The sequence below is a fragment of the Channa argus genome, chromosome 4, assembly GCF_033026475.1.
Source record: "Channa argus isolate prfri chromosome 4, Channa argus male v1.0, whole genome shotgun sequence".
Lineage (NCBI taxonomy): Eukaryota > Metazoa > Chordata > Actinopteri > Anabantiformes > Channidae > Channa > Channa argus.
In genome coordinates, this window is record NC_090200.1 from 3,000,077 (window position 1) to 3,018,576 (window position 18,500).

General features: G+C 40.0%; 1 protein-coding gene across 1 annotated transcript in view; it reads left to right on the top strand.

The window, feature by feature from the left end:
* LOC137125101 (aryl hydrocarbon receptor-like) overlaps positions 1–18,500 on the top strand; it is a 67,864-nt gene that overhangs the window by 14,663 nt on the left and 34,701 nt on the right. The gene's annotated exons all lie outside the window — the stretch shown is intronic.

Below are 18,500 nucleotides of genomic sequence, written 5' to 3' on the forward strand. Positions count from 1 at the left end.
GAATTTCCAGATAAGTTTGTGAGATTCTAAGCCTGCTGTCTGGATTCCAAATGTTGCTGTAAATCTATAACAACACACAAGAATAGGAAATAAACTGAGAGCTAAGAATAGCTGTGGGGTTTGGTTTGGAGCAGCAAAGTGGATGAAGAATGATGCTCCCTAACCTCATTTGAAAGAAAGATCTCTCACATGGGAATCAGCTGTTTATTTAGAAAAAGTGAATTCTGCCCTAGTTGTGTCGGTCTTACAGCTAAGTGAGTTTTTTCTAGTTTCCACTGTGCTTCCTCATATTGTTCTGTGACCTCTTTTGAAAATGGCAGCAATTTGATCCAGGCTTCCTATTTCCAGTAAATGGATTTGGTGGTGAGGGGGTGTGGTCGCCACCACTTTCAGAGGCTATATCAGTGCAGGACTGTGAAATGTGGCCCTTCTGGCTTACCATATATTTGGAGCTGACCTCCTCAGCAACAGGAGGTGTGAAGTGAAACGAAAGGAGGCGAGCATTGCTCTGTGACTGTCGTCAGGGTGATGATCTGTACACACACAGTGTGTGTGTTGGGATATTAGTGCACACCTGTTGTGTGCTGGTTAAATTGCTAATGTGTACATCCTGGATGTCTCAATGTGGAGTGCAAATAGTTTCAATAGAAGAATAAAAGTGGAAGAGTAATAATTGATGGATTATGCAGTTTAATTATTATCAAACCATCTGGCCAAACGTGGCATTATTTTCTTTGGTCTTTTGTTGCATATAACAGTATTTAAAGTCTCTGAATACAAGCATTTCACTGTGACTGTTGTTAGGGTGATGATCTGTACATTGTGTGTGTATGTGTGTAGAGATTCGTGCACACAACAGGTGTGCACTAATATCCCCACACCCACAGTGTATGATCTGTATGCACATAGTGTACAGATCATACACTGTGTGTGTGTGGGGGAGGGTATGTGTGTGTGGATTTTAGTGCACACCGGATATGCACTGGTTAAATTGCTAATCTGTACATCCTAGATGTCTCAATGTGCAGTGCAAATAGTTTCATAATTAAATTAGTATATGAATCAATGGATTCATCTGTTTCATTATAATCAAACCATCTGGCCATATGTGGCATTATTTTCTTTGTTGTTTTGTATTTAGAGACTTTGGAGAAGAATACAATGGCAACAGTCCCAAAAAAGGATTCACTGTTTTTATTGATCTGATTCTGTTTTAAATTGAATTGCAAATTCAATTGTGAGTGGAGCTGATGAGGTGTTAAATATTATATAGCAGTTGCTTATTGCAACATCAGGCAGTTACAAAGCTAAATGGTCATTCATTTGCTTTGTATTTGGTTTCTACCAACTACCTAGGAAGCGTATGCTCCCTGCAAAGCAACTATTCTCTAACTGCTACACAGTTACATTTTTAGAGCTTCCATTCTCAAAACAGATGCTTCCTGCTGCTAAATAAACGGTGAAATGCAACTTACTGGAAAGCTGCAAGCAGCTGCAGAGTGAGATGGTAATTGTCTATGTTTTCACACGATCGTTTGATATCATTATATGATAAAATTATAGCAGTCTTGAAAACAACACATGCTAAAAGTTCACCAGGCAGGTATGTGCATCTATATTGGTTAAGTCAGCTTCAGCTGTAATTGACACTAACAATAAATGTTCCCAACACAAAGCGGTAAACACGGTAATCATAGCACAGAGCCACCAGGAACATTAAGTGAGGAGATGATATATCACCAAGTACTGGAATAATAAAAGTGCTCCACTTTATTGTCTTGAGAACAAGTCCTTCATTGCTGGAATCAATGGGCGTTTTTGTTCTGACACAGAGTTCATGCCAGGAATCTCAGCCACTGGCAAATAATCAATGAGCTGCTGGCACTGACTAACAACCCTATCAACCTCCTGCAGACATGTTATGGTCTATTTGTGCTCTGAGACAGCATAGAACTGACTTATTGCCTTTTGATGCATACATCTGTAGAAACAGTGCGTTCTTAACTCTTCTCATCAAAACAAAGGAAGGTTTTTCAGTCAACGTTTTCCAGCAGCCGCAACCTGTTGCCAAATGCAACAGACAACAGAGCCTGTAGCTTTGGACTCATCAGTTGTTTGGCAGCACTGGTCACTTAGCGTCGGGTGAATAAACAGAGGACTCTGGTTGCTTTCAAATAGCACTGTCAGAGCTGTCAGTGGGGTGAGACATGGACTCTAGTGCTTTTATTTGAAAAGAAGATGAGAGAGCAAAGGCATTTGATTAATAACATCTTGGCATATTAAATAAAGCAGAAACGGCAGATATCTCCTGAGTTTTTTCTTCTGAAATGCCAGAATTCACCGCTTGTCTTTGTTGACATTTTTTTTGACAGGATAAGACACTTGAAGATGTCTCATTGGGCTCACAGAGTGAAACATGACTCATTAAAGAAATTCGGGACAGATGTGTCTTTAAAGAAAATAAACACAGCCCTGTACATTATTTTATCAAATAATCATTTTCTGGCTGCGTTTAGAATCTTTACTTTACAAGTAGCCAGCAATTTCCTTTTTGATTGGACCCGCTATATTTTATTTATTATAATTATTAAAAGTTAGCAGACTGAGTTCAATACCGACAAAGAACGAGGAGACTTATTTTCACTGATCGCTGCCTGTAAACAAATGGGCTGCAGTTACACAGATCTAAAATGTTATAATAGCTATTGAGAACGCTCCTCACCTCCACCCATTTCTTGGCCGCTGATCCGTGGCTCTCCCTCCCATCGAGCCCCACCCGTTTCCTGTGGCGGCCCCTGCAGCACCCCGGGGCCACTTTTCCTTTAACTGTTTAGCCTTTTCCTCCTCAGCTCGACCGTCTGAGGCTCCTGCGACCCCCTCCCTTTGCCTCAAACAAACACCGTAGGACTCCAGTTTGTTGTTACAGCAGTGAGACCTGTTTGCACGGCAGACCTGCACTGGGACAACTCAGGGCTATAAGCATTCGGGAAAAAATGTACTTCTCCTTTGCATCTTCAAAGGTTTCCTCTGAAGTTCACTTTTAGTACTTCATTTAAAGTGCATCGAAGTATTAAAACAGCCTCATTACTGTTTCTTTGAGGTTTTATGTAATGATGGGTTTGTTTGTCCATCTTTTGATGAATCCAGACTCCTTCTGCTTTACAGAAAACCTGTCCCTTCATGTAATGATTTCAATTCAATATTTTTTTATTTAGTAAAAACCTAATAATTATCATCTGGTCATGTTGGGTCTTAGTACAACAACAAGTAACTTGTTTCACTGTTGTGTTATTTAAATATTGAAGATGAAGGCAAAAAGACAAAAAAAATGTGAGCAATACTAAATACCCCTTATGATTCAGTGGCATTTAGATCAACCTTTAGCAGAAATACCTTGAAGTAATTGTTTCCTCTGTGACTTAATCAGTCTCTCAGCTCATTGTGGGGGACTTTTTGGGCATTTCCCTATGCACAGCCCTCTTAAGATCCTGCTACAGCATTTGAGTTGGGTTGAGGTCTGGACTTTGGCTGGGCCATTCCAAACCCTTCATTCTTTTCAGCCGTTCTGATGTATATTTACTGGTCTGCTATGGATTATTGTCCTGGTGCATGACCACATTTCGACCAAGCTTTTGCTGTTGTCCTCACATTTGCCTCTGAAATATTCTGGTACAGAGAGGAGTTCATGGTCCACTCAATGACTACCAGGTGCCCAGTTCCTGTTGCTGCAAAACAGCCGCAAATAATCACCTCCCCACCGTCATGTTTGACAGTGGGTGTGAGGTGTTTCCGCTGAAATGCTGTGTTTGGTTTTTACCAAACATGGGCATCAAGGCCAAACAACTCCATTGTGGACTCATCTGTCTATAGAACTCTGTTCCAGAAGTCCTGTGGTTTGTTCAGATGCAGTTTTGCGAACCTCAGTCGTGCTTTCATGTTGTTTTTAGACAGAAGAGGCTTTTCTCCTTCCAAACAAACTACTTGTTCAGTCTTCTTCTTATTGTGCTGTCATGGACTTTAACATTTAACATGCTCAGTGACGCCTGTAGGTTTTTAGATGGAGCTCTTGGTTTTTTTGTACTTCTCTGAGCATTGCATTGTCTGACATTGGGGTGTATGTGTATGTGTGTATGAAGTCCACTCCTGGGAAAATTGGCAGCTGTCATCAAACGATTTCCACTTGTGAACAAACCTTTCTCACTGTGACTCCACATTGTTTGAAAATGGTTTTATAACTCTTTCCAGATTGATGTGCAGCAACAATTGCGTCTCTAAAACCATTGCTTATAGCTTTCCCTCTTGGCTTTGTATTAACACAGACCTGAATGCTCCAGACTAGCATACTGCAAGAACTTCTGCTTTTATAGAGGTCTACAGACCTGCTGATGGTCTTTTAAACCAAGCCTGATGTTTGTAATGTGATTACATGTCATTTAAGCAGGATGTATGAACTGTATGAGACAGTGCAAGGCAAACTACCTGTAGGTGTGGACGTGTTAATTTGCTTTGTAGTAGACTTGCAAGTTAGTTTGTGGTGGTCTACTAACAATCTATATAAAATTAACACAGTGTTTCAATCCAGCTGTGTTTGAAGCAATGTTCTCACACTCTGCGGCCACAGATGTCTGCTGATACCTGGTTTAAGCAACCCCAGCAGTGTAAGGAGGCTGCATTAGCAGATGTGTTTTTAATCAACAGCTTGTCCAACACAGCCTGCTGGGGCTTTTTAAAATGCTGGACATTTATGGTGTCACCTTGTGTTGTCGCTTCAACACCCGTTCCTAACAAGCATTCTCTCATTTAAGACCCAAATATATCAAAGGACAGATGTGACTATAGTGTTTCACTAAGTCAAACACGGTGTTTGCGTCTGCTGAGGTGATTTTCACTACAATTAGGAGCACTACAGGTAACCTTGTTAGAGTCTTGAACTTTCCTCATCCACTCCCACACACTTCCTTTGCAGGCGGAGGGGGAGTAGATCTCTGCATGCGAAACTTGCGGAAACACTTCTCTAACTACTGTAGCATTTAACAAAATTGTTGTGCTACATTAAGAATCTTTATCTCTGCAATGTTGACACTTCGTAGATATTTAGACATTTCTGTACTTTTACTATATTAGCCTGGACAGTGACAGGGCAGGAAGTGGCTTTGGTATTCTTGACTGTTGCGATTGGGGTGACATTTTTCAACCCTTGCAACTGGGAAAAAAGGTATATTTGTCAGGCAGAAATACAACATGTGGACAAACTCAAAGCCTAGATGTTGATTCATAGCTTTAGGTTCTAAACATGTTTGACAGTGGTCTAGAAACTGAGCAAGAAAGCTCTGTATCTTCACCACATCCCAAGCATGGACGTCAAGATCTCCTTTGTCGGCTGCCTGGTGAAGCTGTCCGCAGGCTGGTAACACAGCACTGTGTGTGTGGCCCCTGTGCAGTCCAGACGCTGATGACAGCAGGAGTTTTGCAATTAGATTATTCCTCATGAGGAATTCGGAGGAACCACAAGACCTCCAACTCTCAGTAAGACTGGTATTTGCCAAGAAAGAGATGATTTCTCCAATGTCATTTTAACAGAGCCAAACATTCTATCTACCATGATTAAAATGAGTTTAGGAGTGGTAAGGTCCATAAACAGATGGACAGATATCTGCCAAGTGTTTTTAACAAAACCCCACACAAGTGTGTTTAGATATAATTTCACAAACATAGATGGAACAAATTAGTTTTCAATTACAATTTCCACAAAAGCTGAAAGTATGCTGCATTTTCTTCACAAAGTACTGTATTATTAACTTTACTAAAGCCGCCTAATCAGCCATATCACTAATCTACCAAATCACAGCAAGACATACACATTTTATTGTTCAATGTAGGGGTCTTAAAAATGCCACAAAACAAGAATAAAAATATATTTCCAAGTTTTATTTTGTTAGACACTTTTAGCGCCTGTTTTTGTTGCATGTGGCATTTTGGTACATTTTGGTCGTCACTGTGGGGAAGAAAAGTAAGTTCATGTGTCTCCTGAAATAGAAATAAAGACATTCACAGTTGCAAAAACAGACTGACTAAGAGTCTGTGGTGTTAGTGAATCCCTCATTGTGCTCGCAGCCTTACCAGACACCCCAGTGTGTCTGAGTCTGTCTGATGTTGTATTTCCCAGCATGCCTACTAATGCACAAAGACGACCCAGGAGTGTAAAGGCTCATGGGAAGGCCAGTCTGTCCAGCAGGATGTGGCTGAGAAAGGAACACTCTGTGTGCGTCCTCTAGTCCCTGTCTCTCCCCCAGGGCTGAGCTGCAGGATTGGGCTGACGGCTTGCTGGGAAACGCCTGAAGGTTCGATCCCATGGCCGATGCTCACAACACGGCCATTGTTCACCACTGAACATTGTCTGAACCAGACCTCCCTCATCGTCAAACTTGACTCAGTTTTCTATTTTTATTCTTTCTCTCTCTGTCTCTTGTTTCTTGCTTTTTCTTCGTTTTGGTCTTTTGTTGCCTGAATACCTGACATGCTCTAATGGCCTGTCAATTTTATTTTTGGATATGCACGTGCTCTGTTAGTGTTCACATACAGTGTGGGCAACAATTTAGGCCACTACATATTCTTGCAACCTTATTTTTGAAAAGATCCTCAAACTACTGAATGAAAAGGTACGTATATATTTACTAAACCCATTCAATTTGGGGATACATGCATATCTGATACATGCTCAAGAGATCATGGTTCCTTTGGGGGGCCAGAGCCTGTGATTCCAGTGATTGTTCCTTGTTGAAAAGTCAATCAAAATACTATAAAGACTATAAAAAATCGACACCGCTACAAAAAGATGATGCATAGCCCCCAAAACCCACATAAAAGCCTGCAAAGAGACACAAAACAGCCAAAAGGGGATGCAAAACATTTCGATATCATGCAGAATGACCACACAGAGACAGGTAAAGTCTACCACAAAAGTGCAAAATATGGCCAAGTGAAGACATCAAACATTTGCAAAATATGCAAAACAGAACAATGCACAAACCCTAACCATCAAAAACACAGAAAATGACCACACGGACACAAATGACTACAAAGAAATGCAGAAGAGACAAAAGATGACTCCAGAGAGACATGTAAGAGATGCAAAATGACAACAATGATCGCAAAATAATCTGAAAGAGATGCAAAAAGTAGCACGACATTAACCAAAATGCTCAAGAGACATGAACCATCTATACCAAGATACACATTTTTACTAAAATGCAAAATGACTATGAAAACGTTGCTTTTAGGACGTCCTCCAACCACTTTAGGTGCCCTCAGAGCTGTATCCTTTCAGGTGTAAACTTTAGTCTATTCTTCATGGTATAATTGTCCCACGTCTACCAGATTGTGAGACTTTATGTGTTTTGGATCACTGAGACTCACTGCTTTTTAGCTTTTTGACTGGTGGTAGGAGGCTTGGCTTTAAAATCCTCCGATACTGGCCTGCATTCATTCTTCCTTCCACTCTATGCGGAGTTCGTGTGCCTGATGCAGATTTACACCAACATCAACGAGCCTCCACCGTATTTGACTGTGGGGATGATGTTGGTATCCTCATACCTAGTCTTATTCCAAAACTCATTTGGTTTGTGCACATGCTCCTTAGCGTAGTCCAAGCACGCTGCCTTGTGTCTAGAAGTGAGCAATGGCTCCCTGTGTGCTTTTCTCCTAAACAATCCAGACTTGTTCAGACTACACTTGACTTTTAATCCAGTTGCCTCTAAGGACTTTGTCAGATCCCTGCTGCTTGTTTCAGATTCTTATGTAGCTTTTTTTCAGTTTTTCTTCCTGATCATACACCTGATTTTACATATTACAGTTAATTACTAAGAGAGATTTTTAGAGGGATGTAAACTTTTACAATGATATCATTTCTTTTTGTACACTACTTAAGCATATTTGTCACTTCTGAGGATTAATGTGTTGATGAAAAAACATTTCAACATAAGGGGATCCCAACTTTTTTACTCAACTCAAATTGAGGTCTCTAATTGTAGGTTTTTACATAAAACCGATTTGAAGACAATACTGCTTCGTTAGCTTGGGAGTGCGTGTGTACTTAAAGTAGTTCGGCACACCTGAGAGGCAGTATACGTGATAGATGATTTATTTCACTGCACCAACTGCACTTGCATTTATTCATTAAATATTTGCCCACAATAGAAATTCTTTCTGAACAAGTTCCCATGGATCTGTGGTTGCGACATGTTTCCAGAGTAGATGTGTTTGGTTTTTAGGATGAAGTCTTCATTTTGCCGTTGATGAGGCCCCAGCAGAGGAGATTTCTGTGGAGAGCCATAATTTGTGGTCTTATAATAGCTCAACTGAACTTCCCTCCTCTTCTGGGCCTCAGGAAACACACACACACACATAAACACACACACATGCTCACAGTATTTACACACACACGTGCTTCTTTTTGTTTCACATTCACTATTTTCTCCCTCTCAAGACACACATGTCCTTCCCCCCTACCTCCATGCATTTTCCAGATGTGTTTCCTGAGGACAGTTTCAGGCCTCAGTATTCCCAGCAGATTACCGCTCCTACAGGTTACTGGGCTTCCTTTATCCGCAGCCTTTGTCCACTGAACAGTCTCATGGCTGAAGAACAAGGTGGAGGGAAAAGTCAACGGGTCATGGAGTTTTTAGGTGAAGGCTGACAGTTCATTCTTGACCTTAGAAGCAACCACTGACAAAACTATGTATCTGTTTAGGTTTAAAAGGTGACCGTTGGAATAGGGCAACATGCAGACTTTGAGCAGTTTATTGATTGACGGGTTATTTTGTGCAATTTCTAAGGTCAACATTAAACTTTAAAGCTAATTTTTTTCGTTACTATAGTCAACAAGTCACAATAAAGGCTCAGAATTGTCTGCTGATAAAGACTGATCACGTCAAAAGCTGCAGAATAAGCATTTAGGTGATTAACACCAGTTTGAATTATGTTCTTAAAGTGATGCCACAGTGTAAGTAGCTTTAATTAGGCTGCAAACGGAGACCATCCACAAATGTTTACATTAACAGTTAAGGGGTCACTTTGCAGTAAATATAACTCCTTCGAGAAAAGAGCCAAATTCCCTGATAAAATGAGCACTAAATTTGCTAAAGGCATGAAAATATCACACTGAGAGCACATTTGTCTTAATGGCCAATGGATATGAATTCTCGAAGTGTTGACTCCCTGTTTTGCCTTTTGACTTGTTCTCTCTTCTGCTTTTTCAGCCTCTCACTGTGGTTGTTGCTGAGGTTGCCCACACAGTGACAATATGCAGTGACTGTAAGGCAAAACAAATATCAGTCGTTCAGCTTCAAAACACAAACAAGTCCTGCTGCAGATTCAGAGTTTGGCAGCTCTCCTGAGCAGAGTAACCGCTGTCAGGAAACAGGCAGGACCTGCCTGTGTCCTTAGGCCGTGTGAGGCAAACTGAAGAGCTGCACCTAAACCAAAGCTAGGATTCTGCTCAGAGAAGGTTATTTTTTGTCTCGAATCACAGGATTCATGCTGCTTATGGATCTTGTTGAATATTTTGGACTTTTGAACATGTGTGTGGAGGGAAATCAGGATTTTGGACATTTGCCAATACTTACCCACCCACATTGGCAGTTTTGGCCTCACAATTACCCTGTGGAAACAAACTCTTATGTTAATTTACTCCTCAATCTTCTAAGATCTGTCCAATTCTTATTAAATTGGACGTCCTTTTTTTGGACATTTAGACAATGTGACACTGAAATAATCAATAGTGTATTTGTGGATAAACAGAAACAACCCTTTATGCATTAGTGGTTGGTTTTTGACCCTGTTCCACTTAATATGACTCTATAAACCTATTTAATATGTAATCCTGCTTCATGTAAACATTAGAACAAGATACTTGTACCAAATGTTTTAGAATAAATTCACGTCCATGGATAAAAATAAATGAAATGCAAGTGTTCTCCGAGAGAGAGACTATGATGCTGTGCTCCACATCTGTTACACAAGATCAAGTTTTAATATTTGCAGGTATTTTATAGACTACAACAATAACAACCCCTGTTCAATTAATGCAACTCAATGCAGTGGCTCTGCCATGAGTCCTACTTATATATGTTATTATTTTTCAGTTTCTAGTTTGAAACTGGCAGAAAGTGTGTGTTTATTACTGAGGTCAAAGTGGGCAGTGGGCTTGTACTGGAGTGCATCAGAGGAAGAGGCGGTTTGGCCACCTCGTTCATTTTAAATCGGGTGGCCAAAACATTAGAACCACCTCTTCTTTTAATGCACTCCAGTATGTTTCCATTCAAAACTTGGCCACCGAGTTTTGTTTTCAAAGCTAATTGTGATTTAGATTTTTTGTTTGTTGCTGTAAAACCTCCAACATGTCCCTTTGTTCAATGCAGAGGAAGAGGATTAAGAAAAGGGAGAGAACTGGTTTGTGTCAGTGGAGTCTAAGCATTTATATTTGTATTGGCAAGGGACATCGTCCAACACAGACAGCAACCTTTTCAAAACTGCAACAAACCGGTTGTGTCGACATACTGTAGAAGAAACTGGAACAGAACAGAAAAGAATGGCAAAGAGAAAGAAAAATAAAACTTTTTCTCAAACATTAGATTGAATAAAAGTTAATGATTTAACTTGTTGGATGGTTGTAGCAACAACAAGTCAGCTTCCTTTTGGAGTTTTGCTGTGGACTGAGTCCAGCAAAGCTTCTAAAATCCATCCTGGGATGTCTCCAGTGTGTCCAGTGTGATAACATCAGACCTGCAGACCCTCTTCATGAAGTATCTCAGTCAAAACACAGCAGACAAGAGGTCGTGTAGAAACCTGCCCAGGCATCTGGGATGCATGTGTGTGTGTGTGTGTGTGTTTGTGCTCATTGCAGAAATCAGCAGCAACATGCTGGCACTGAATCCCAGAATCACAGCCCTGTTGCTGCTATTTGTATTTTAGCTTTTCTATGAAATATCTTGTAAAGGATAAGGACAGTGGCTCACTGATTGTCAGGAAATCCCAGGAAAACACCAAAACAACACTTTACCCTACAAACAAGATTAGTGTCAGGATGGTCACACACCAAAAGTCTGTGATGTTTCCATGTAAACCTGGTAGAGCAAGAAGTTCTGACATGGAAAATGAAGAAGAAATATTTCAGATTTTGCGCTTTTGTTAGGTCAGACGTTAAGTTAAATTGTGGCATCGACTGTTAACTCTTAACTTTTTCACCTGTAAATGTGACAATGCCTCAGGTTTCCAGCAGAAGATTTATCATAAAGTAGCCCTGTGACGATGGAAGGTGGGAGGAAGATTGTTATTCTTATCAAAGAGGAGCTTTTTCGCATTAAATCATAGCTTGACTAAAGATTTCTAAGGGGATAATTGAATGTTGATAATTGTGTCAAAAAAACCACTGTGATGGAGCTATTTCTGTTAGTCTACTGTCTACTGATAGTAGCATCTATAAATGATGAGAAATGCCGTCCTCTACAGTCCGCTGTCTGGAACGTGCTGTTTGAGGAATTATCTGGCATCAGACTGGATTCTCATGTTTATTTACTTGTACTGAGGAATATTTGAGAAAAGGCTGCAGCACAAATGCAACATAGATGTGCGTCTGCCATTTGACTCACGTTTTGCATCACTAATCGATGACACATGAATGACTCTTTTTATCGCAGTCTCCTACTATCCTATCAGCGACATCATCTGTTACCGTTAGGTGCACTTTGTTTTCGTGCCATGATGTTGTTCTGCGCCGAGCGCTATTCCTCATGCAGAGAAGGATCATAAAGCTGGCGAACAATGAAACAACCCCCGCGTCTTTCATCTCTCTGCTCGCCGTCAGTGACTAAACCCTTACTCAGTCCAAATACACAGTGTGGTTTAACACCTGACAGGTCCACTTTACTGCAGATGATTATTTAGTGGCTGTAAAATCTTGATGTTGTAATTGGTCGTCATGTTTTTGTTTCTGCTGCCTAATGGGGTGTTGGTGGGATATTGCTACTGAGCCTCTTTGAGATTTTTATCTCTGCTATGAAAATAGATGATTTGCATTGCCGTCTCGGTCAGCTGTCCTCACAAACCTCACACAAACAACAGATTGGTGAACACAAAGTGATGACAAATGTCTGGCGCTAATTAGTGAATGAAAACATGCTAAAATAAAAACAAATTCACAGTCTTTGCTCTATGTGGCTGGTTGTTTTTTGATTTCCACCTTAAAGTCGGACATTGTAGCCCTGATTAAAGCAATGACGCTGTATGAACCCACTGAGAAAATTGGTTAAAGTTATTCCAGTTTAACAAAGCCACAAAATGGACGTTTGCTTTTTTGCAATCCTGAAAAGCTTTAACCTAAAATGACTTGTGTTCCAATCCTCGGCAGAGATCACAGCATGGCTACAAGGCAACACAGCATTGTTCTTAATTGCTTACCCATGGAACACAGTTCTTTTTCTGTTTAATGGAAAGTAGCAACCCCAAACCACAGCACACCCTTCATCAGAAAAGCAACACATACTGAAAACCCAGCGGAGGTTTACTGCCCCCACTGTAAAACAACTTTGTTTTTCTTGCGCAGCTAAGAGTAATTATTATCAAGGCAACAAAATAAGTAAGATAACTGAAAAAAGCTCGAAGCAATAAAATGGCAGGAGATGGAGAGAGTAACATTTATAGGGCAGATTTTGAAAAGAAAAGCAGCATGTTGTGCAGATCGATCTGTGCCTTGGCTAGCAACTCGGCACAGAGCTCCACGTGCTTGTCAGTTGATCGGGGAAACCTGTAAAACACGTTGACTAATCTCTCCTCTGTCTCTTACAGGAAGTAATGTTTGTCAGAGGAAGTCAGGGTGGGAGGAAACACCTGGGGCGAAGTCGTGGTGGAGAGAAAGGTGTCTGCTAACCTCTGATCTTGCCACAGCTAGTGCCACATGGCAGTGAACTTGGTTTAAATTAGCCAAAAAGGCAGGCGTTGTAATTTTAGGAAGAACAGGATGTCATTTTTCTGTGCTGTAGGTGTAATCGTGCTGAGACCGCTGAATGTATATCCTATTTTAGGTGGCTTTTTAAACAAGGATCAAGCAAAAGTCACTAGACTGCAGAGTTGGCAAACCAATACAATAATATGTGTAAAAGCCAAAAAAGCCTGCAGGGTTTCTCTCCAATCAAACAGGAGAACAGCTGATTCTAATCTTTGCCACAGCTTCAACCTGAGAGCAGCAACTAATTAATAAAATCAGCTGCTGTGGTGATTTGCTGGAGTAAAACAAGCCCAAGTGCACAACCCCTAGTTGCCCGTAGCACTGGATTTCCATATACAACATTGCATTTAGGGTTTTTTGTGTTTTCTTTTTTGTCTCAGTGAGGAAAGCTAGTCACCTATGAAACACAAAACCCTTTGCTTTTTCTCTCATCTTCACCAGTATTCACTCATCTTTACATCAACATGTAAATGGTTTGGAAACTTTTATGTTTAAAACCCAGACATTCTGCACATTTGGTTGGAAGTTTGACTCACGATAGTGTGAAACATTTTCTGTTTGGATCCTCTTGACAAGAGGTGATTGTAGCTGAGACTAAAAACCGACTCCTCCAGGGTTTAGAGAAATAACTACATTGTTATATGATTAATCTCCTGTGAAAAACAACAGATGCATTGGAACAGTCACCGAATGCTACTCGTATAAAAACCGAAGAGACTGTTTACAGTCATCTGGTGACTAATTGGTGACTAATTTGACCACAACATGCATCAATGTCTGTTTGATTAGTCTCATTATAAGTTTGCTTTGGTGTAAATAGTCAGAGCAGCACGTTGTGCATTGAGTAAATAAATGTTGAGTTACCAGCCAGCACAATGTCAGAAATGTAGTGTTTTAGTATTATAGGGTTTGTGTTTTCTGCAAAAATGTATCTTGTGTGTGAGTTGTTTGCTTGTCCTCCAAGACACCCTATTGTTGAATCACTGAACCATATCTGGCTGTGAAGCTAGTAAACAAAGAGCCGGGCTGTAGAAATGTGAACGCACCAGCTATAAACCTTGGTAGATTTGTTTAGATTCACGCAGTGTAACAGTTTTCATCCAGATGTTGAAGGTCCTTATGTTCCTTTGGTCCTTTGCTGACTAAAACAACTGTTAAATGCAGTTTTCCAAGGTTAAGAATGGAATTTTAATTTCCACTACACAGCGTTGAAGTGCTTTGAAACCGGGTGACAATTCTGGGCAAACTCCTGATTCTCAGGAAGATTATATGATATGATCAAAAGCTCTTGTTATGGACCTCTTGTTTACAAGAAGATCTAAAGTTTAGTCATATTGACGTCATACTCGCCTTCAAATTTTCATCAACTGTCAGTCACAACTGCTGAGATGTCTCACGGACATCAGCTGGTTTGGAAGTTTTGTCACTTGCTTCAGGGGATTTTTATGTGTTGCTTCAGTTGCATTGACACCACTGGGAGGTGAGAACTACTATCAACTACTTTGCAGTTCCAAGCTTTAAGATAACTGTGTTCTGTTGATATCAAGAACCCCCTTTTTAAAAGAGTGCAGATATTTCCAGGGTCAGGATACAGTTAATGAGTTAATGATGTCATTTTCCTTGGAGGAACAAGCTGCTTCCTGACTTCGCTTCCCCTTTATCCACCCAAATGTGTCGGTCAAAGTTAGCATCTCCTCTTGTTAGGTAATGTGTTGATGGATACTCCTATTATAATGAAAAGCTCCAGCCAAGAGGCTTAATGACGATAATTCACGTAATGACAGTTCTTGCAGAAACAGTGGAGCTTGTTACCAATCTTCATTACTTTCTTTTGGCTTTTGAAAATGTTAGGGTTTTTTTTTAACACTCTGGGGGGAACTTTTTAGCCAGTACACATGTTCGCTGATGTCAGAATACGTCTGAGGATGTTTCTAATTAAAATTACAGTCTTTGATCTGTTTCCATTAGCTGCACCACAAATCATGGTAATAGACTTGCAGAAAAATGTCTTTTAAGGCATTAAAGATACATTACCTATTTCATCTGTTTAACATCAGCTTGCCGTGTGCACTACATCATCTTTTACAATTTTTGAAATCAGAACCCCAATCACTTTAATTTGTGAACTAGTCCATTACAGGTCTAAAGTTGTTGACCCGAGACATTTAAATTGATTAAACTCAGCTTCCATCATAGTACTTTTCCTGGAAGATTTTAAGATGCCGTGCAGTCAGCAAAAAGCAAAGCAATCGCAGTAACATGCTAAATAATAATGCGATAATGGATGAATCATATGCATGAGACAAAGGCTATGGCTACGATTAGAAACATAAACAAAGCCATTAGTAACAAAAATGTTCCTAAGACCTTTAAAGCTAGTCATTACAGTTTTATACATGTGCATCCACAAGTGAATTCAGAGGGACAGCTCATGTTAGAGGTTTTGGAAATAAAGTCAAAGAAGCCAGATTGAGGTGGTTTGGACATGTTCAGAAGGATGCTGAAGGATGCTAAGGTCGGAGCTGCCAGGCAGGAGGTCTAGAGGAAGAGCAAAGGGGAGATTTATGGATGTAGAAGGAGACGAGGATGCAGAGGACAGGGTTAGATGGAGGCACATGATTTGCTGTGGAGACCCCTGAAAGGGACCAGCCCAAAGGAAAAGAAGAAAGAAAAAGAAGCATTGCCAAGTGAATTATGGTCATAACACACCTAATATGCTCTGGTACAGGTTAGGGCAGGCATAGAAAGATGGTGTAATAATAGCACGAAAAGCAGTGGATCAAAACATCTGGTGGATTTTACTTGATTTTAAGGGGTTACCACCCAAAATGTTCACACTTTAGAAATACACATTTCAGATTTAAAAGAACCTTGGATTATTATTAGAATAAATAAAAGAACCTTGGATTATTATTTAAATTATCATTTTTGATTGATCAGATTTAGCAGAATGTTACACCAGGAAAAGATTCCTTGCTGTGGTTAATTGTGACGTCACAAACTACAAACAATTCACTGCAATGCAAATAAACATCAGCTATTGGTGGAAAATAATGCTGCATATGGTAATAGTTTGTGAAAACAGTCCAAAACAGATATTCAGTTTATGATAATATGTATTCACATATGGGATCCTGAAACTTACAGAACTGAATAATAGTTGCAGATTAATTAATTTATACAATAGCTAACTCAGTCAAGATCTTGGAGGAAAGTGTGGTTAAAGTTTAAAAAACTGTTCCATAATTTAAAATTATGGCAGGGTACAAAGGCCTTGCTGCTAGTTGATCATATGCTAATAAAGTTTTTTAGTAAACAGAGGATTTTGAGTCTCTCCACACCTGTGAATCCCACAAGAACATGTGAAGAAACTGTGCTTCATTGTTCAAACCCAAATGATCAATCGTGTGCTGCACTGGCTGGTCATCCACCTGCTGCAGCAACAGGTTTTTTTTATTATGAATTGATGTCTCTTACTTATATTTATTGGATTATTGGATATTGACTTTTGGGAGAGCATACTGGTGGTGCTGTGGAGGTTTGGGAGTCTCCTACACCCGCTGCATGTCTGGAGTTGCATTGATGGTGATGTTTTTAATGACAGGGAAGTAAGCTGGTTAGACCTTTTATGCTGGAAATTTACTGGCAGCCTCTTGGCCCTGCCTCTCTCCTTATGAATGAAAGTTTACATAGGCAGTGAAGCAAGTATGTGTGGGTCATTAAGGAAGCTAGAAGCTGCCAAACTGCAAAAAGGAGTTTGGATGCAGCAGCTGCTTGACATAATATGATAGAGTCAGTAACAGCTTGTCTTAAATTATAGATTTAAATCTGACTGAAGCACAGATCAAATTACTTCTTTTATCTGCATGCAATCATTTCGAGTCATTAATGAGCCATTTTTAACATTCTAGTTATGTTTGGTACTGTGTTTAGCGATGGCCACACATATTTGAAAGAAACAACTACATTTTGATTTCTAGCTCTCTGTTCCATTACCTTTAAGGACTCATCAGTCAGCTAGAGTTGCTCATATATCTTCAGTAACAGCTTAGTTTCACATTCTTTAAAATGTGCAACACATTGAGTTGAGGATGTTTTTGCTGCAGTTTAATGAAATGAGATAAACAAAACAAAACAAATGTAATCAATATTTCTCGCACATCTGTGCAAGTGTTTCTTTTGTTACTTGTGGACGTTTGTGACTCTTGTTTGGAGGCAGAATGCAGATGCAGTGGCAGGTCGACATACACAAAAATTCTGGTTATAGTTTTACTTTCAGGTGCGGCAGTTTAGTAGATCAACATCTGGACACACAGCTGGAGACAAAGAGACATAAACAAAACAAAGTTGATCAAATATTTATGTCTTACTCATTGTCTTCTTGCTTTTGCATAATTGGTTTAAGATATTTTGGATTATTACAGGTATTTTTGGCTCACCAAATATGTATCTGCAGCATTCTCACATGTTGTTTTCCAGGTTTTCCATTTGTTTTGGACACGTATGAGCAGGAATTTCTGTTGCTGCTAATGCAACATTAACAACTTTCTTAAGCTCACTTAAATTTGCAGTAGTTCAGCAAAATGAGTCAGACTGTAAGAAGCTGTATCAGATCAGTTCTCACTTATCCGGTTGTTGTGTCAAGCTAACCATGTTGTAGCCATCAAAAATAACAGTAACACTGGGTAAACAGTCTATTGTCTTGGGTTTAAATGTCGATTCTACCATGAGTGCTAGTCAACCCTGTACTGCGTAGGTACTATATCGACCGAGTGGTGCTTATATGCATTTTAGGCTCTTTGCTAATGTCTAATGGGGTTTCGGCTGTAAATAATGTGGCAAGAACAAAAACAAGCTATTTAAACACATCCGCTCTCTATCTCCCAATCACAATCCCGCATCCCCTCCCACGGTGGTCCGATTTCAGCACAGCACATGCTAATGTATGTTAATGACGGCAGATATTCATGCTCTCCCACTTTGGAAATTCGATCTGCTGCAAACCAGAAAACACAGATTAAACTGTGATGAGCTGCACTAATGTAATCAGTGGTTAAAAATCCGCCTGCTATCTTCTATCATCTCTTTCTTTTTCTTTAGAGAAAGCCAAAGCAGGAAGGGGAAAAAAAGCCCATCAGAGCAGATCGCCTTGAATCCTCCTGCCCTCTACATCCTTTCCCAGCATTCTCACGTCGTTTCTTGGAATATTTTTAATCTCTGGAATCAGCGTTTTGTAATTGATAGTGATATGTGCCACAAGATGGTTTAAAGTAAAAAGACTTGTTGGGCCAAGCCTGCGACATCATCCGTAGCTTCTTTTTTTAGGTTTGGTATGTTTTGCCTCAGTGCATCTAAGAACTGAAACTCCCTCCAAGAACTGAAAATAGAGAAAGCAAAAATAAGGTGTGAATAAACACAAAGAAAGCTGTTTAGTCAAATCACCAGAGGCATTTCCTCCACCAGCCTATAGTACTAAAATACCAACTGAAAAGTTTTA